We start from the raw sequence: 17,096 nt of genomic DNA on the forward strand, positions 1-17,096 counted from the left end.
ACAACAGAATAGAAAAGAACAGGCTAGATTAGGATAGGGTAGGTCGGGGTAGGGTTCTGTAGGATAGAATAGTGTAGAATGGAGTCGAATGGTGTGGAATGCAGTCGAACAGAGATGAATAGGGTAGAAAAGGGTTGACTAGAGCGGAATAGCTCCAAACAGGACCAAATAGGGCCGAACCGAGCCGAATCAAGGCAAATCGAGCCGAATCGAGTCGGATCGACCACGTTCGAGCTGAATGGAGCCGAATGGAGCCGAAATGAGCCAAAGAGAGACAAACAAAATGAACCGAGCAAAATCACACCTAATCGCATCGAATCTCGTTTAATTCCATCAAATCCCACCAAAAGCCATCGAAACTCATGGAATCTCACCGAATCCCATCTAATTGTGTCAAATCGGGTCGAATGGTGTCGAATTGAATGGAACCGAATTAAATTGAATAGATTAGAGTAGTGTAGGTTAGGCTGGGATTCAGTAGGTTAGGGCACAGAAGAATAGAATAGAGTAGAACAGAAGAGAATACAAAGAGTAGAATGGAGTAGAGTTGAGTAGAGTAGAATAGTCAGAGTTGAGTAGTGCAGAATAGAGATGAATAGATCCAATTCAAGTCAATTGAGTCGAATGGAGAGGTAACGAGTCAAATCACGATGAATCAAATCGAATTGAATAGATTACAGCAAAATAGAGTAGGGTAGAGTAGAATACTTTAAAATGGAGTAGAACGGTGAGCAATGGAATCGAATGGAGTAGAATAGAGTAGAAAAGAGCCGTAGAGGGCCCAAGAGGGCTGAGTCGAGCTGAAGTGAGGCAAATCGAGACTAATGGAGCCGAATCGAGCCTAATCAAGCCGAATCGACACTATTCGAGCCAAATGGAGCCGAATGGACACGAATCGAACCAATTCAACCTGACTCTTGTCAAAATTCGTCGAATCGAATTGAATAGATTAGAGTAGGGGAGGTTCGGGTAGGGTAGGGTAGGGTAGACTAGAGTAGAGTAGAATAGAATACAACAGAACAATACAGAATGAATACAGAAAAGAGTAGGCTAGAGTAGAGTAGCGGGGAATAGAGTAGAGTAGAATAGATTCAAACAGAGACAAATAAGGCCAAATCGAGCCGAATCGCGTCGAAATGGGTTGAATCAAATCCAATCAAGTGGATTAGAATACATTAGAGTTGGGTAGCGTAGGGTAGGGTAGAATAGAGTAGAACAGAATAGAAATAATACAATAGAATAGGGGAGTAGACTAGAGTACAACAGACTAGAATAGAGTCGAATAGAGCTGAATAGAGCCAAATGGAGACAAAATGAGAGGAATCGCATCGAATCGATTTGAGTAAATTAGAGTGGTGTAGGTTAGGGTAGAGCAGAATAGAGTAGAATAGCATAGAATGGTGTGGAATGAATAGAATGGAGTGGAATGGAGTTAAATAGAGACGAATAGAGCAGAAAAGAGTCGAATAGAGCAGAACAGGGCCGAATAAGGCCGAATCGAGCTGCGTCAAGCTTAATCGCGTCGAATCGCGTTAAATGCGTCAAATCCAATTGAAACGTATAGATTAGACACGGGAAGGGGAGGGTAGAATAGAACAGAATAGAGTAGAATAGAAGAGATTAGAACAAAATAGGGCTAGAATAGAATAGAGTGGAAAAGAGTAGAGTCGAATAGAGCCGAATAGGCCGAGTAGAGACGAATAGAGACGAACGGAGCTGAATACAGCCAAAAAGAGCCTTAGTGCCGAATCGCACCTAATCGAGCTGAATCAAGCAGATTCGCACCGACTGTCCCCGAATAGCGTCGGATCGCATCGAATCGAGTTGAGTCACATCGTTTTGCATCAAACAAGGTCAAACTGCTTCCTATTGGGTCGAATCCCATCGTATCAGGTCGAATAACCTCGAATTGTGTCAAATCTCATAGAATCCGACTGAATCACGGTGAATAGCATGGAATCGCATCAAATCTCTTTGAATCCCTTCGAATGCCTTCAGATCTGTTCGAATCCAGTCGAAAGCTGCCCAATCACGTCGAATTGAATTGAATTGAATCAAGTAGATTAAAGTAGGGTAGGTTTGGGTGGGGTGCAGCAGGGTTGGGTAGGGTAGAATAGAATAGAGTACGACAGAATAGGAGAGAACAGAACAGAATAGAAAGAATACAACAGAATACAATAGAGTAGAATAGAGTCAAAGAGTGCACAACATAGCCGAATTGAGCCAAATGGAGACAAAACGAGGCGAATCGCATCGAATCGCTTTGAATCAGGTCAAATCAAATCGAACCGATTAGAATAGATTAGGGTAGGGAAGGGCAGAATAAAATAGAGGAGAATAGTATAGAACGGAATAGAATGAAGTTGAATGGAGTCCAACAGAGATGGATAGAGACGAAGAGAGCAGAAAAGAGTCGAATAGGGCAGAATAGGGCCGAAATGGCTGAATAGGGCCAAACAAGGCCTAATCGTGCAGAATCCAGCAGAATCAACGCAATTCGAGCCAAGTCGAGCCGAATGGAGCGAAATGGAGCCAAATAGAGCCGATTCGAACCGAATCAAGCTGATTCAAGCCTAATCGCGTGGAAATGCATTGAATCGAATCGGATCAAATAGATTAGAGAAGGGGACGAGAGGGGCGGGGAGGGTAGAATCGAACAGAACAGAACAGTAGAGAATAGAAAGAACAGAATATAGTTCAGTAGGGTAGAGCAGAGAAGAGTCGAGTAGAGTAGAACTGAGTCGAATGGAGTCAAATAGTGCAGGATATAGCTGAAAAGAACCAATTCTAGCCGAATTGAGCCAAATGGAAACAAAACGAGATGGATCGCTTCGAATTGCTTCGAATTGCGTCCAATCGAATCGATTAGAGTAGGGTAGGGTAGAACAGAATAGAGTAGAATGGTGTAGAATGGAGTAGAATGGAGTCCAATGGAGTTGAATAGAGACAGATAGAGTAGAAAAGAGTCGAATTGAGTCGAATAGGGCCGAATAAGCTGAAGCGAGCCAAGTCGAGTTGAAACGAACAGAATCGAGCTGAATCGAAGCGATTCTAGCCAAATCGAGCTGAATCGAGCTGATGTGGCTGCATCGAGCCGATTCACGCAAAATCGCGTCCAACCGCATCAAAATGCTTTGAATCGAATCAAATGGAATAGAATAGGTTAGGGTAGGGTAGTTTCTGATAGGGTAAGCTAGGGTAGAAGAAAGTAGACTACAGTAGAGTAGACAAGAGAAGGCTAGAGTAGTAGCCTAGACTAGTAAGCTGGACTAGTCAGCTAGAACTGGTGGCATAGATCAGTAGCCTAGACAACTAGCCTTGAATAGTACCATTGCCTTGACAAGTACCCTAAGTCATCCGAACTAGTACCCTTGCCTTAACCAGTAGTCTTTAACTAGTCCCTTTGCCTCCAACAGTAGTCTTAACTAGTACCTCGCCTTAACTCGTATGCTTAACTAGTGCCCTTAACTAGTAGCCTTGCCTTAACTAGTAGCCTTAACTAGCATCCTGGCATAAACTAGTAGCCTAAACTACTGACCTTGCCTTAATCAGTACCCCCAACAAGTACCCATGCCTTAACTAGTACCCTGAACTACTATCCTGGCCTTAACTAGTACCCTAACTAGTACCCTAGCTTTAACTAGTAGCCTGAACTAGTACCCTTGCGTTAAGTAGTACCCTTGCCCGAACTAATACCCTTATTAAGTACCGCACGGCGCGGTAGAATAGGGTACGGTAGCATGCGGTGGAACAGAGAAAATAGAATAGACCAGCAATGGTCAGGGTAGGTTAGTTTAGTGTAGGGTATGGTAGATAGCATAGGATGGAATAGAGAAAATAGAAAACGAGAATAGAATACAACAGAATAGAAAAGAACAGGCTAGATTAGGATAGGGTAGGTCGGGGTAGGGTTCTGTAGGATAGAATAGTGTAGAATGGAGTCGAATGGTGTGGAATGCAGTCGAACAGAGATGAATAGGGTAGAAAAGGGTTGACTAGAGCGGAATAGCTCCAAACAGGACCAAATAGGGCCGAACCGAGCCGAATCAAGGCAAATCGAGCCGAATCGAGTCGGATCGACCACGTTCGAGCTGAATGGAGCCGAATGGAGCCGAAATGAGCCAAAGAGAGACAAACAAAATGAACCGAGCAAAATCACACCTAATCGCATCGAATCTCGTTTAATTCCATCAAATCCCACCAAAAGCCATCGAAACTCATGGAATCTCACCGAATCCCATCTAATTGTGTCAAATCGGGTCGAATGGTGTCGAATTGAATGGAACCGAATTAAATTGAATAGATTAGAGTAGTGTAGGTTAGGCTGGGATTCAGTAGGTTAGGGCACAGAAGAATAGAATAGAGTAGAACAGAAGAGAATACAAAGAGTAGAATGGAGTAGAGTTGAGTAGAGTAGAATAGTCAGAGTTGAGTAGTGCAGAATAGAGATGAATAGATCCAATTCAAGTCAATTGAGTCGAATGGAGAGGTAACGAGTCAAATCACGATGAATCAAATCGAATTGAATAGATTACAGCAAAATAGAGTAGGGTAGAGTAGAATACTTTAAAATGGAGTAGAACGGTGAGCAATGGAATCGAATGGAGTAGAATAGAGTAGAAAAGAGCCGTAGAGGGCCCAAGAGGGCTGAGTCGAGCTGAAGTGAGGCAAATCGAGACTAATGGAGCCGAATCGAGCCTAATCAAGCCGAATCGACACTATTCGAGCCAAATGGAGCCGAATGGACACGAATCGAACCAATTCAACCTGACTCTTGTCAAAATTCGTCGAATCGAATTGAATAGATTAGAGTAGGGGAGGTTCGGGTAGGGTAGGGTAGGGTAGACTAGAGTAGAGTAGAATAGAATACAACAGAACAATACAGAATGAATACAGAAAAGAGTAGGCTAGAGTAGAGTAGCGGGGAATAGAGTAGAGTAGAATAGATTCAAACAGAGACAAATAAGGCCAAATCGAGCCGAATCGCGTCGAAATGGGTTGAATCAAATCCAATCAAGTGGATTAGAATACATTAGAGTTGGGTAGCGTAGGGTAGGGTAGAATAGAGTAGAACAGAATAGAAATAATACAATAGAATAGGGGAGTAGACTAGAGTACAACAGACTAGAATAGAGTCGAATAGAGCTGAATAGAGCCAAATGGAGACAAAATGAGAGGAATCGCATCGAATCGATTTGAGTAAATTAGAGTGGTGTAGGTTAGGGTAGAGCAGAATAGAGTAGAATAGCATAGAATGGTGTGGAATGAATAGAATGGAGTGGAATGGAGTTAAATAGAGACGAATAGAGCAGAAAAGAGTCGAATAGAGCAGAACAGGGCCGAATAAGGCCGAATCGAGCTGCGTCAAGCTTAATCGCGTCGAATCGCGTTAAATGCGTCAAATCCAATTGAAACGTATAGATTAGACACGGGAAGGGGAGGGTAGAATAGAACAGAATAGAGTAGAATAGAAGAGATTAGAACAAAATAGGGCTAGAATAGAATAGAGTGGAAAAGAGTAGAGTCGAATAGAGCCGAATAGGCCGAGTAGAGACGAATAGAGACGAACGGAGCTGAATACAGCCAAAAAGAGCCTTAGTGCCGAATCGCACCTAATCGAGCTGAATCAAGCAGATTCGCACCGACTGTCCCCGAATAGCGTCGGATCGCATCGAATCGAGTTGAGTCACATCGTTTTGCATCAAACAAGGTCAAACTGCTTCCTATTGGGTCGAATCCCATCGTATCAGGTCGAATAACCTCGAATTGTGTCAAATCTCATAGAATCCGACTGAATCACGGTGAATAGCATGGAATCGCATCAAATCTCTTTGAATCCCTTCGAATGCCTTCAGATCTGTTCGAATCCAGTCGAAAGCTGCCCAATCACGTCGAATTGAATTGAATTGAATCAAGTAGATTAAAGTAGGGTAGGTTTGGGTGGGGTGCAGCAGGGTTGGGTAGGGTAGAATAGAATAGAGTACGACAGAATAGGAGAGAACAGAACAGAATAGAAAGAATACAACAGAATACAATAGAGTAGAATAGAGTCAAAGAGTGCACAACATAGCCGAATTGAGCCAAATGGAGACAAAACGAGGCGAATCGCATCGAATCGCTTTGAATCAGGTCAAATCAAATCGAACCGATTAGAATAGATTAGGGTAGGGAAGGGCAGAATAAAATAGAGGAGAATAGTATAGAACGGAATAGAATGAAGTTGAATGGAGTCCAACAGAGATGGATAGAGACGAAGAGAGCAGAAAAGAGTCGAATAGGGCAGAATAGGGCCGAAATGGCTGAATAGGGCCAAACAAGGCCTAATCGTGCAGAATCCAGCAGAATCAACGCAATTCGAGCCAAGTCGAGCCGAATGGAGCGAAATGGAGCCAAATAGAGCCGATTCGAACCGAATCAAGCTGATTCAAGCCTAATCGCGTGGAAATGCATTGAATCGAATCGGATCAAATAGATTAGAGAAGGGGACGAGAGGGGCGGGGAGGGTAGAATCGAACAGAACAGAACAGTAGAGAATAGAAAGAACAGAATATAGTTCAGTAGGGTAGAGCAGAGAAGAGTCGAGTAGAGTAGAACTGAGTCGAATGGAGTCAAATAGTGCAGGATATAGCTGAAAAGAACCAATTCTAGCCGAATTGAGCCAAATGGAAACAAAACGAGATGGATCGCTTCGAATTGCTTCGAATTGCGTCCAATCGAATCGATTAGAGTAGGGTAGGGTAGAACAGAATAGAGTAGAATGGTGTAGAATGGAGTAGAATGGAGTCCAATGGAGTTGAATAGAGACAGATAGAGTAGAAAAGAGTCGAATTGAGTCGAATAGGGCCGAATAAGCTGAAGCGAGCCAAGTCGAGTTGAAACGAACAGAATCGAGCTGAATCGAAGCGATTCTAGCCAAATCGAGCTGAATCGAGCTGATGTGGCTGCATCGAGCCGATTCACGCAAAATCGCGTCCAACCGCATCAAAATGCTTTGAATCGAATCAAATGGAATAGAATAGGTTAGGGTAGGGTAGTTTCTGATAGGGTAAGCTAGGGTAGAAGAAAGTAGACTACAGTAGAGTAGACAAGAGAAGGCTAGAGTAGTAGCCTAGACTAGTAAGCTGGACTAGTCAGCTAGAACTGGTGGCATAGATCAGTAGCCTAGACAACTAGCCTTGAATAGTACCATTGCCTTGACAAGTACCCTAAGTCATCCGAACTAGTACCCTTGCCTTAACCAGTAGTCTTTAACTAGTCCCTTTGCCTCCAACAGTAGTCTTAACTAGTACCTCGCCTTAACTCGTATGCTTAACTAGTGCCCTTAACTAGTAGCCTTGCCTTAACTAGTAGCCTTAACTAGCATCCTGGCATAAACTAGTAGCCTAAACTACTGACCTTGCCTTAATCAGTACCCCCAACAAGTACCCATGCCTTAACTAGTACCCTGAACTACTATCCTGGCCTTAACTAGTACCCTAACTAGTACCCTAGCTTTAACTAGTAGCCTGAACTAGTACCCTTGCGTTAAGTAGTACCCTTGCCCGAACTAATACCCTTATTAAGTACCGCACGGCGCGGTAGAATAGGGTACGGTAGCATGCGGTGGAACAGAGAAAATAGAATAGACCAGCAATGGTCAGGGTAGGTTAGTTTAGTGTAGGGTATGGTAGATAGCATAGGATGGAATAGAGAAAATAGAAAACGAGAATAGAATACAACAGAATAGAAAAGAACAGGCTAGATTAGGATAGGGTAGGTCGGGGTAGGGTTCTGTAGGATAGAATAGTGTAGAATGGAGTCGAATGGTGTGGAATGGAGTCGAACAGAGATGAATAGGGTAGAAAAGGGTTGACTAGAGCGGAATAGCTCCAAACAGGACCAAATAGGGCCGAACCGAGCCGAATCAAGGCAAATCGAGCCGAATCGAGTCGGATCGACCACGTTCGAGCTGAATGGAGCCGAATGGAGCCGAAATGAGCCAAAGAGAGACAAACAAAATGAACCGAGCAAAATCACACCTAATCGCATCGAATCTCGTTTAATTCCATCAAATCCCACCAAAAGCCATCGAAACTCATGGAATCTCACCGAATCCCATCTAATTGTGTCAAATCGGGTCGAATGGTGTCGAATTGAATGGAACCGAATTAAATTGAATAGATTAGAGTAGTGTAGGTTAGGCTGGGATTCAGTAGGTTAGGGCACAGAAGAATAGAATAGAGTAGAACAGAAGAGAATACAAAGAGTAGAATGGAGTAGAGTTGAGTAGAGTAGAATAGTCAGAGTTGAGTAGTGCAGAATAGAGATGAATAGATCCAATTCAAGTCAATTGAGTCGAATGGAGAGGTAACGAGTCAAATCACGATGAATCAAATCGAATTGAATAGATTACAGCAAAATAGAGTAGGGTAGAGTAGAATACTTTAAAATGGAGTAGAACGGTGAGCAATGGAATCGAATGGAGTAGAATAGAGTAGAAAAGAGCCGTAGAGGGCCCAAGAGGGCTGAGTCGAGCTGAAGTGAGGCAAATCGAGACTAATGGAGCCGAATCGAGCCTAATCAAGCCGAATCGACACTATTCGAGCCAAATGGAGCCGAATGGACACGAATCGAACCAATTCAACCTGACTCTTGTCAAAATTCGTCGAATCGAATTGAATAGATTAGAGTAGGGGAGGTTCGGGTAGGGTAGGGTAGGGTAGACTAGAGTAGAGTAGAATAGAATACAACAGAACAATACAGAATGAATACAGAAAAGAGTAGGCTAGAGTAGAGTAGCGGGGAATAGAGTAGAGTAGAATAGATTCAAACAGAGACAAATAAGGCCAAATCGAGCCGAATCGCGTCGAAATGGGTTGAATCAAATCCAATCAAGTGGATTAGAATACATTAGAGTTGGGTAGCATAGGGTAGGGTAGAATAGAGTAGAACAGAATAGAAATAATACAATAGAATAGGGGAGTAGACTAGAGTACAACAGACTAGAATAGAGTCGAATAGAGCTGAATAGAGCCAAATGGAGACAAAATGAGAGGAATCGCATCGAATCGATTTGAGTAAATTAGAGTGGTGTAGGTTAGGGTAGAGCAGAATAGAGTAGAATAGCATAGAATGGTGTGGAATGAATAGAATGGAGTAGAATGGAGTTAAATAGAGACGAATAGAGCAGAAAAGAGTCGAATAGAGCAGAACAGGGCCGAATAAGGCCGAATCGAGCTGCGTCAAGCTTAATCGCGTCGAATCGCGTTAAATGCGTCAAATCCAATTGAAACGTATAGATTAGACACGGGAAGGGGAGGGTAGAATAGAACAGAATAGAGTAGAATAGAAGAGATTAGAACAAAATAGGGCTAGAATAGAATAGAGTGGAAAAGAGTAGAGTCGAATAGAGCCGAATAGGCCGAGTAGAGACGAATAGAGACGAACGGAGCTGAATACAGCCAAAAAGAGCCTTAGTGCCGAATCGCACCTAATCGAGCTGAATCAAGCAGATTCGCACCGACTGTCCCCGAATAGCGTCGGATCGCATCGAATCGAGTTGAGTCACATCGTTTTGCATCAAACAAGGTCAAACTGCTTCCTATTGGGTCGAATCCCATCGTATCAGGTTGAATAACCACGAATTGTGTCAAATCTCATAGAATCCTACTGAATCACGGTGAATAGCATGGAATCGCATCAAATCTCTTTGAATCCCTTCGAATGCCTTCAGATCTGTTCGAATCCAGTCGAAAGCTGCCCAATCACGTCGAATTGAATTGAATTGAATCAAGTAGATTAAAGTAGGGTAGGTTTGGGTGGGGTGCAGCAGGGTTGGGTAGGGTAGAATAGAATAGAGTACGACAGAATAGGAGAGAACAGAACAGAAAGAATACAACAGAATACAATAGAGTAGAATAGAGTCAAAGAGTGCACAACATAGCCGAATTGAGCCAAATGGAGACAAAACGAGGCGAATCGCATCGAATCGCTTTGAATCAGGTCAAATCAAATCGAACCGATTAGAATAGATTAGGGTAGGGAAGGGCAGAATAAAATAGAGGAGAATAGTATAGAACGGAATAGAATGAAGTTGAATGGAGTCCAACAGAGATGGATAGAGACGAAGAGAGCAGAAAAGAGTCGAATAGGGCAGAATAGGGCCGAAATGGCTGAATAGGGCCAAACAAGGCCTAATCGTGCAGAATCCAGCAGAATCAACGCAATTCGAGCCAAGTCGAGCCGAATGGAGCGAAATGGAGCCAAATAGAGCCGATTCGAACCGAATCAAGCTGATTCAAGCCTAATCGCGTGGAAATGCATTGAATCGAATCGGATCAAATAGATTAGAGAAGGGGACGAGAGGGGCGGGGAGGGTAGAATCGAACAGAACAGAACAGTAGAGAATAGAAAGAACAGAATATAGTTCAGTAGGGTAGAGCAGAGAAGAGTCGAGTAGAGTAGAACTGAGTCGAATGGAGTCAAATAGTGCAGGATATAGCTGAAAAGAACCAATTCTAGCCGAATTGAGCCAAATGGAAACAAAACGAGATGGATCGCTTCGAATTGCTTCGAATTGCGTCCAATCGAATCGATTAGAGTAGGGTAGGGTAGAACAGAATAGAGTAGAATGGTGTAGAATGGAGTAGAATGGAGTCCAATGGAGTTGAATAGAGACAGATAGAGTAGAAAAGAGTCGAATTGAGTCGAATAGGGCCGAATAAGCTGAAGCGAGCCAAGTCGAGTTGAAACGAACAGAATCGAGCTGAATCGAAGCGATTCTAGCCAAATCGAGCTGAATCGAGCTGATGTGGCTGCATCGAGCCGATTCACGCAAAATCGCGTCCAACCGCATCAAAATGCTTTGAATCGAATCAAATGGAATAGAATAGGTTAGGGTAGGGTAGTTTCTGATAGGGTAAGCTAGGGTAGAAGAAAGTAGACTACAGTAGAGTAGACAAGAGAAGGCTAGAGTAGTAGCCTAGACTAGTAAGCTGGACTAGTCAGCTAGAACTGGTGGCATAGATCAGTAGCCTAGACAACTAGCCTTGAATAGTACCATTGCCTTGACAAGTACCCTAAGTCATCCGAACTAGTACCCTTGCCTTAACCAGTAGTCTTTAACTAGTCCCTTTGCCTCCAACAGTAGTCTTAACTAGTACCTCGCCTTAACTCGTATGCTTAACTAGTGCCCTTAACTAGTAGCCTTGCCTTAACTAGTAGCCTTAACTAGCATCCTGGCATAAACTAGTAGCCTAAACTACTGACCTTGCCTTAATCAGTACCCCCAACAAGTACCCATGCCTTAACTAGTACCCTGAACTACTATCCTGGCCTTAACTAGTACCCTAACTAGTACCCTAGCTTTAACTAGTAGCCTGAACTAGTACCCTTGCGTTAAGTAGTACCCTTGCCCGAACTAATACCCTTATTAAGTACCGCACGGCGCGGTAGAATAGGGTACGGTAGCATGCGGTGGAACAGAGAAAATAGAATAGACCAGCAATGGTCAGGGTAGGTTAGTTTAGTGTAGGGTATGGTAGATAGCATAGGATGGAATAGAGAAAATAGAAAACGAGAATAGAATACAACAGAATAGAAAAGAACAGGCTAGATTAGGATAGGGTAGGTCGGGGTAGGGTTCTGTAGGATAGAATAGTGTAGAATGGAGTCGAATGGTGTGGAATGGAGTCGAACAGAGATGAATAGGGTAGAAAAGGGTTGACTAGAGCGGAATAGCTCCAAACAGGACCAAATAGGGCCGAACCGAGCCGAATCAAGGCAAATCGAGCCGAATCGAGTCGGATCGACCACGTTCGAGCTGAATGGAGCCGAATGGAGCCGAAATGAGCCAAAGAGAGACAAACAAAATGAACCGAGCAAAATCACACCTAATCGCATCGAATCTCGTTTAATTCCATCAAATCCCACCAAAAGCCATCGAAACTCATGGAATCTCACCGAATCCCATCTAATTGTGTCAAATCGGGTCGAATGGTGTCGAATTGAATGGAACCGAATTAAATTGAATAGATTAGAGTAGTGTAGGTTAGGCTGGGATTCAGTAGGTTAGGGCACAGAAGAATAGAATAGAGTAGAACAGAAGAGAATACAAAGAGTAGAATGGAGTAGAGTTGAGTAGAGTAGAATAGTCAGAGTTGAGTAGTGCAGAATAGAGATGAATAGATCCAATTCAAGTCAATTGAGTCGAATGGAGAGGTAACGAGTCAAATCACGATGAATCAAATCGAATTGAATAGATTACAGCAAAATAGAGTAGGGTAGAGTAGAATACTTTAAAATGGAGTAGAACGGTGAGCAATGGAATCGAATGGAGTAGAATAGAGTAGAAAAGAGCCGTAGAGGGCCCAAGAGGGCTGAGTCGAGCTGAAGTGAGGCAAATCGAGACTAATGGAGCCGAATCGAGCCTAATCAAGCCGAATCGACACTATTCGAGCCAAATGGAGCCGAATGGACACGAATCGAACCAATTCAACCTGACTCTTGTCAAAATTCGTCGAATCGAATTGAATAGATTAGAGTAGGGGAGGTTCGGGTAGGGTAGGGTAGGGTAGACTAGAGTAGAGTAGAATAGAATACAACAGAACAATACAGAATGAATACAGAAAAGAGTAGGCTAGAGTAGAGTAGCGGGGAATAGAGTAGAGTAGAATAGATTCAAACAGAGACAAATAAGGCCAAATCGAGCCGAATCGCGTCGAAATGGGTTGAATCAAATCCAATCAAGTGGATTAGAATACATTAGAGTTGGGTAGCATAGGGTAGGGTAGAATAGAGTAGAACAGAATAGAAATAATACAATAGAATAGGGGAGTAGACTAGAGTACAACAGACTAGAATAGAGTCGAATAGAGCTGAATAGAGCCAAATGGAGACAAAATGAGAGGAATCGCATCGAATCGATTTGAGTAAATTAGAGTGGTGTAGGTTAGGGTAGAGCAGAATAGAGTAGAATAGCATAGAATGGTGTGGAATGAATAGAATGGAGTAGAATGGAGTTAAATAGAGACGAATAGAGCAGAAAAGAGTCGAATAGAGCAGAACAGGGCCGAATAAGGCCGAATCGAGCTGCGTCAAGCTTAATCGCGTCGAATCGCGTTAAATGCGTCAAATCCAATTGAAACGTATAGATTAGACACGGGAAGGGGAGGGTAGAATAGAACAGAATAGAGTAGAATAGAAGAGATTAGAACAAAATAGGGCTAGAATAGAATAGAGTGGAAAAGAGTAGAGTCGAATAGAGCCGAATAGGCCGAGTAGAGACGAATAGAGACGAACGGAGCTGAATACAGCCAAAAAGAGCCTTAGTGCCGAATCGCACCTAATCGAGCTGAATCAAGCAGATTCGCACCGACTGTCCCCGAATAGCGTCGGATCGCATCGAATCGAGTTGAGTCACATCGTTTTGCATCAAACAAGGTCAAACTGCTTCCTATTGGGTCGAATCCCATCGTATCAGGTTGAATAACCACGAATTGTGTCAAATCTCATAGAATCCTACTGAATCACGGTGAATAGCATGGAATCGCATCAAATCTCTTTGAATCCCTTCGAATGCCTTCAGATCTGTTCGAATCCAGTCGAAAGCTGCCCAATCACGTCGAATTGAATTGAATTGAATCAAGTAGATTAAAGTAGGGTAGGTTTGGGTGGGGTGCAGCAGGGTTGGGTAGGGTAGAATAGAATAGAGTACGACAGAATAGGAGAGAACAGAACAGAAAGAATACAACAGAATACAATAGAGTAGAATAGAGTCAAAGAGTGCACAACATAGCCGAATTGAGCCAAATGGAGACAAAACGAGGCGAATCGCATCGAATCGCTTTGAATCAGGTCAAATCAAATCGAACCGATTAGAATAGATTAGGGTAGGGAAGGGCAGAATAAAATAGAGGAGAATAGTATAGAACGGAATAGAATGAAGTTGAATGGAGTCCAACAGAGATGGATAGAGACGAAGAGAGCAGAAAAGAGTCGAATAGGGCAGAATAGGGCCGAAATGGCTGAATAGGGCCAAACAAGGCCTAATCGTGCAGAATCCAGCAGAATCAACGCAATTCGAGCCAAGTCGAGCCGAATGGAGCGAAATGGAGCCAAATAGAGCCGATTCGAACCGAATCAAGCTGATTCAAGCCTAATCGCGTGGAAATGCATTGAATCGAATCGGATCAAATAGATTAGAGAAGGGGACGAGAGGGGCGGGGAGGGTAGAATCGAACAGAACAGAACAGTAGAGAATAGAAAGAACAGAATATAGTTCAGTAGGGTAGAGCAGAGAAGAGTCGAGTAGAGTAGAACTGAGTCGAATGGAGTCAAATAGTGCAGGATATAGCTGAAAAGAACCAATTCTAGCCGAATTGAGCCAAATGGAAACAAAACGAGATGGATCGCTTCGAATTGCTTCGAATTGCGTCCAATCGAATCGATTAGAGTAGGGTAGGGTAGAACAGAATAGAGTAGAATGGTGTAGAATGGAGTAGAATGGAGTCCAATGGAGTTGAATAGAGACAGATAGAGTAGAAAAGAGTCGAATTGAGTCGAATAGGGCCGAATAAGCTGAAGCGAGCCAAGTCGAGTTGAAACGAACAGAATCGAGCTGAATCGAAGCGATTCTAGCCAAATCGAGCTGAATCGAGCTGATGTGGCTGCATCGAGCCGATTCACGCAAAATCGCGTCCAACCGCATCAAAATGCTTTGAATCGAATCAAATGGAATAGAATAGGTTAGGGTAGGGTAGTTTCTGATAGGGTAAGCTAGGGTAGAAGAAAGTAGACTACAGTAGAGTAGACAAGAGAAGGCTAGAGTAGTAGCCTAGACTAGTAAGCTGGACTAGTCAGCTAGAACTGGTGGCATAGATCAGTAGCCTAGACAACTAGCCTTGAATAGTACCATTGCCTTGACAAGTACCCTAAGTCATCCGAACTAGTACCCTTGCCTTAACCAGTAGTCTTTAACTAGTCCCTTTGCCTCCAACAGTAGTCTTAACTAGTACCTCGCCTTAACTCGTATGCTTAACTAGTGCCCTTAACTAGTAGCCTTGCCTTAACTAGTAGCCTTAACTAGCATCCTGGCATAAACTAGTAGCCTAAACTACTGACCTTGCCTTAATCAGTACCCCCAACAAGTACCCATGCCTTAACTAGTACCCTGAACTACTATCCTGGCCTTAACTAGTACCCTAACTAGTACCCTAGCTTTAACTAGTAGCCTGAACTAGTACCCTTGCGTTAAGTAGTACCCTTGCCCGAACTAATACCCTTATTAAGTACCGCACGGCGCGGTAGAATAGGGTACGGTAGCATGCGGTGGAACAGAGAAAATAGAATAGACCAGCAATGGTCAGGGTAGGTTAGTTTAGTGTAGGGTATGGTAGATAGCATAGGATGGAATAGAGAAAATAGAAAACGAGAATAGAATACAACAGAATAGAAAAGAACAGGCTAGATTAGGATAGGGTAGGTCGGGGTAGGGTTCTGTAGGATAGAATAGTGTAGAATGGAGTCGAATGGTGTGGAATGGAGTCGAACAGAGATGAATAGGGTAGAAAAGGGTTGACTAGAGCGGAATAGCTCCAAACAGGACCAAATAGGGCCGAACCGAGCCGAATCAAGGCAAATCGAGCCGAATCGAGTCGGATCGACCACGTTCGAGCTGAATGGAGCCGAATGGAGCCGAAATGAGCCAAAGAGAGACAAACAAAATGAACCGAGCAAAATCACACCTAATCGCATCGAATCTCGTTTAATTCCATCAAATCCCACCAAAAGCCATCGAAACTCATGGAATCTCACCGAATCCCATCTAATTGTGTCAAATCGGGTCGAATGGTGTCGAATTGAATGGAACCGAATTAAATTGAATAGATTAGAGTAGTGTAGGTTAGGCTGGGATTCAGTAGGTTAGGGCACAGAAGAATAGAATAGAGTAGAACAGAAGAGAATACAAAGAGTAGAATGGAGTAGAGTTGAGTAGAGTAGAATAGTCAGAGTTGAGTAGTGCAGAATAGAGATGAATAGATCCAATTCAAGTCAATTGAGTCGAATGGAGAGGTAACGAGTCAAATCACGATGAATCAAATCGAATTGAATAGATTACAGCAAAATAGAGTAGGGTAGAGTAGAATACTTTAAAATGGAGTAGAACGGTGAGCAATGGAATCGAATGGAGTAGAATAGAGTAGAAAAGAGCCGTAGAGGGCCCAAGAGGGCTGAGTCGAGCTGAAGTGAGGCAAATCGAGACTAATGGAGCCGAATCGAGCCTAATCAAGCCGAATCGACACTATTCGAGCCAAATGGAGCCGAATGGACACGAATCGAACCAATTCAACCTGACTCTTGTCAAAATTCGTCGAATCGAATTGAATAGATTAGAGTAGGGGAGGTTCGGGTAGGGTAGGGTAGGGTAGACTAGAGTAGAGTAGAATAGAATACAACAGAACAATACAGAATGAATACAGAAAAGAGTAGGCTAGAGTAGAGTAGCGGGGAATAGAGTAGAGTAGAATAGATTCAAACAGAGACAAATAAGGCCAAATCGAGCCGAATCGCGTCGAAATGGGTTGAATCAAATCCAATCAAGTGGATTAGAATACATTAGAGTTGGGTAGCGTAGGGTAGGGTAGAATAGAGTAGAACAGAATAGAAATAATACAATAGAATAGGGGAGTAGACTAGAGTACAACAGACTAGAATAGAGTCGAATAGAGCTGAATAGAGCCAAATGGAGACAAAATGAGAGGAATCGCATCGAATCGATTTGAGTAAATTAGAGTGGTGTAGGTTAGGGTAGAGCAGAATAGAGTAGAATAGCATAGAATGGTGTGGAATGAATAGAATGGAGTAGAATGGAGTTAAATAGAGACGAATAGAGCAGAAAAGAGTCGAATAGAGCAGAACAGGGCCGAATAAGGCCGAATCGAGCTGTGTCAAGCTTAATCGCGTCGAATCGCGTTAAATGCGTCAAATCCAATTGAAACGTATAGATTAGACACGGGAAGGGGAGGGTAGAATAGAACAGAATAGAGTAGAATAGAAGAGATTAGAACAAAACAGGGCTAGAATAGAATAGAGTGGAAAAGAGTAGAGTCGAATAGAGC

The sequence above is a fragment of the Elephas maximus genome, chromosome 18 (assembly GCF_024166365.1).
Source record: "Elephas maximus indicus isolate mEleMax1 chromosome 18, mEleMax1 primary haplotype, whole genome shotgun sequence".
In the NCBI taxonomy this organism is placed as follows: domain Eukaryota; kingdom Metazoa; phylum Chordata; class Mammalia; order Proboscidea; family Elephantidae; genus Elephas; species Elephas maximus.